The 3,370-nt window shown below is 59.9% G+C and overlaps 1 protein-coding gene across 1 annotated transcript in view; it reads right to left on the bottom strand.

Annotated features, from left to right (window-relative positions):
• The window catches only part of ANKRD13B (ankyrin repeat domain 13B), a 25,067-nt gene extending 21,704 nt beyond the window's left edge, over positions 1-3,363 (bottom strand). The window contains exon 1 of the mRNA XM_011990368.1: positions 3,330-3,363. The gene's annotated coding sequence lies outside the window, so the exon portion shown is untranslated. The remainder of the gene's footprint in view (positions 1-3,329) is intronic.
• Positions 3,364-3,370: the final 7 nt, after the last annotated feature.

The following is a 3,370-nucleotide window of genomic DNA, read 5'->3' as shown; positions in this document are numbered from 1 at the left end:
CTCCCCGCAGCTGCATAGCCCGGCCCTCAGCCCGAGCGGCCGGCGAGGGATGCGGGGATGATGGGGAGAGAGGAAGGGGACCGGGCGCCCCGGGTAGAGCTTGTCAGCTCAGCCCCGCGGCATCATGGGGCTTGTAGTCCGCCTCGTGAAACTGGGGGTGGCAGGTGGCCGGAGAGGGTCCGCACTGTCCCCGGATCCCGTGGGAGAATGGGCGGGGAGTCAGGCCTGGCCCAGACGCGGGCAGGGCCCTGACGCCAGGTGGGCTGGGGTGCACCTGCCCCGCTGGCATTTTGCCTTTTGCTGGGGAAGGAGGGGCACGGGCCTAGTTCGAGCGTTTGGGAGACGGTGGAGGTGTAATCTTCAGAATTGAGCTTGGGTCACAGGGGCCTTGAAGAAGGATCCGGATTCCCAGAAGACAGTGACTGATGGGGGGAAACTCCTGAGAAAGGTGTGGGGCATCAGTACCAGGGGTCATTGGCGCAGCCAGGGGTCTGGCCCCTGGAACATTTCTGAGGAGTCTTTCCTGCCCTGTTAGAAAATTAAACTCCATCTTCCCACACATGTCATTGGAAACAGAATGTCCAGTAAGGCGGGAAAGACGGTCCTTCCCCCCAGACACACTGTCCCCAGCAAGAACCAGAGTGAAGTTGGACAGAGAAAGCAGCAGGTGGCAGCTTCGCTCCTCCACCCAGCTGGTCCCTCAGGAAGGGAAGTGACTGATTCCAGAGACTGTCTCCTTCCTGAATGACCCCAGGGCGAAGAGGTACTTCCAGAACGGTCCCTGCAGAGGGTGTGGTAAAAGTTGAATCGGCCTCTCGGCGCCAATTGCAAGGCCTGGAAGGACCAAGAGGCTTGGACCAGTCCCTGGAGGGAGGGGACTGTGATGTCAGAGAGACCAGAGTTCGAATACCTCCAACTGCCTGACCTTAAAAATGCAAACTGCTTAATTTTTCCGACTTTCTCGGTCCACTCCCCTTCAAAATGAGACTCTAGCTACTACCTCCTGGGTTGAGCTAAGGATAATGACTGCCCTGGAAACAGCGCCTCCCTCCCCCAACCAGGCGGGCCGAGACAGGTGGCGGGACCAGGCACGGTGCCTTCTTGAGCCCACCTCAAAACAAGGCAGGAATAAGGGATTCCACACCGGCCCTACTTAAAACAACAATCCAAGAAGTATTTGTGTGGGAAGTGCCAGCAAAAGCTTGCACACTCTCTCAGGTTTCTTTGTGTGGTCTTCTCTCCTTCCTCCTCCACACCCTGCGGTGCCAGGCCCCGGCGGGAAGAGATGAGGGAGGAGCGGGCTGCCTCGCCCGTTTCTCCCGCCTGGGAGGAGCCAGCTGGCTTCTCTGGCGTCCCGGGACCGCTGCCCGCCTGCACCACCAGGGGTCAGCAGAGTGTCGTGGCTGCAACTGGTGTAGGGGAGGGGGGCTGTCGCGGGGGAGGGGCATCTAGGAGTGGCCGGGAGCATGCCAGTGCGTTTCCTTATTAAATTGTCTTTCGAACCTTGTATGTGATTCCACTGTAGCAGTCCTGCTTCCTGGGGTGGTGACATCTCCATGGGGGAATCCAGAAACCCTTTTATCTCCAGTCCCAGGCCCAGAAGTTTGGCTGTGACGGGGCTGGGGGAAACAAAGTTTGGACGGTGTGTCCGCGCCGGGGCCACTCCCAGGTAGCCTCCGAGCCAACCAGGAGATGGGGAGTGGGGCTGCGGGGGGTTGGTAAGCAGAGTGAGTCATCCTTCTGCCCCAGCAAAGCCCTGGAGTCCGAGGGCAGGGGGAGTTGTGGGGAGCTGTCGATTGTGGGGAGCTGTCCCCTGGGCGGCCGGGTTCTTTCTTTGCCAGGCGGCGGTAGACACTGAACCCAGGTCGCTTGCGCTTCGCCTGCGCGCTCAGCTGCCACGTGCTCGAGACGCGCCCACACAGCGGAGAAACAAAGACAGCCAAGCGGCAGGGCTGCCAGCAGCCTCCTCGACATTTAATAAATGAAATTCCATGGCTGGGGGTCCACCGGGGGTGAACGGGAGGCCACCGCTCGTCGACTGAGCGCCCGGCACCGGCTGCCTGGCCACTCCTTCCGTCTCACTCCCCCCGCCCCTTACCCCCTTCCCACTGGGGCCACCAAAGCCCATGGATTCTTTGGTGAGAGAGCAGCTCGGGGCGGCAGGTAGTACTCCTCCCTACATAGCAGCTAGGTATCGTTGCTTGCAAAAGCCCCACCAGCTGAGCGGCTGGCTGTCTGGGGAGGGGAGGCCTGCAAGATTTTTTTAAGGTGCAATTATAAATAAAGCCCATGGATCGCGATTTCAAACAAACTTGTCAATCCGGGCCGCAGCAAAAGGCGATGGAGGCAGCTTTGCATGTATTTCGGGTGGTGTGACTCATGAGAATTACTTGTCTCCCCTAGGGAAGGAGCCTGCCCACCCACAAGTCACTGCCGCTCTGGCACCGCTGGGATAAATCGACCAACTTGAGCACCCCTGCCAAAGGACTGTCCCCATCTGTTACCGAGCAGGAGTCTCTGACTTCGATAACCCCTCCTCAATTGTCACCACTGACCTGGCCCCCAGGTCTGGCCCTGGGGACCTCTGCCCTCTCCCCACAAGCAGAGTGCCCGGGCCTTTTGCTGCTGCAGGGATTGGGGGTTGGGTGCACGCGCGGCACACGTGTATGGGGGAGCATGCTCAGTGCGGGGGCTGTGCTCATGTGAGGCCTCCAACTAGGCTCCCTGCCCCCCAGCCCACCCACGTCCCTCACCTGCCTTGCCTTTGCCTGCCTCTTCGTGTGAAGTCCAGGAAGAAAGGCTGTCACCTGAAACGGCCCCTCTGTGTTATATGCACCCTTTCTGGACGCACACACCTCTGGTGGCCCAGAAACACCGTGTGTATAAGGCGGATGACAAGTGGATTTGAGTGCACACAGGCACAGTGGTCACTCCTTGGGAGGTCTTTAAAAACCGCCCAGATTCCTCTCTGGATGGAAGCATGCATGGAGAGATAGATATATTTTTAGTCCAGAGGCAGGGGAATACACTGCCTGACCTTTCTAGCACCTGGGCGTCCATATTGTTGGCAATGAGCGTATTCAGCAAGAGTGTGACACACGCACACACACCTGGACACACAGATGTGGACACCTACAGGACCGGGACGCACACCTCACCCCAACCAGAGATAGAAGGGTACCCCAAGGCACAGCCCCTTTGACCTGGAGCGGGACTTGGGCCTTCAAGTCCTTCCTGCCTAATCCCCGCCCTCGCCGTCCCTGGGCCCAGCGTCCCCCGGGCCACCCCACGCGGAAAGTGAAGGGGAGGGGGCTGTGAGGGTGACTCACATTGCCTCCGGGCCAGGCGAGCGCCGCAGCGGAGGCCAGGA

The sequence above is a fragment of the Mandrillus leucophaeus genome, unplaced genomic scaffold, assembly GCF_000951045.1.
Source record: "Mandrillus leucophaeus isolate KB7577 unplaced genomic scaffold, Mleu.le_1.0 Scaffold379, whole genome shotgun sequence".
Taxonomy (NCBI): domain Eukaryota; kingdom Metazoa; phylum Chordata; class Mammalia; order Primates; family Cercopithecidae; genus Mandrillus; species Mandrillus leucophaeus.
This window is presented reverse-complemented; position numbering and strand designations above follow the sequence as displayed.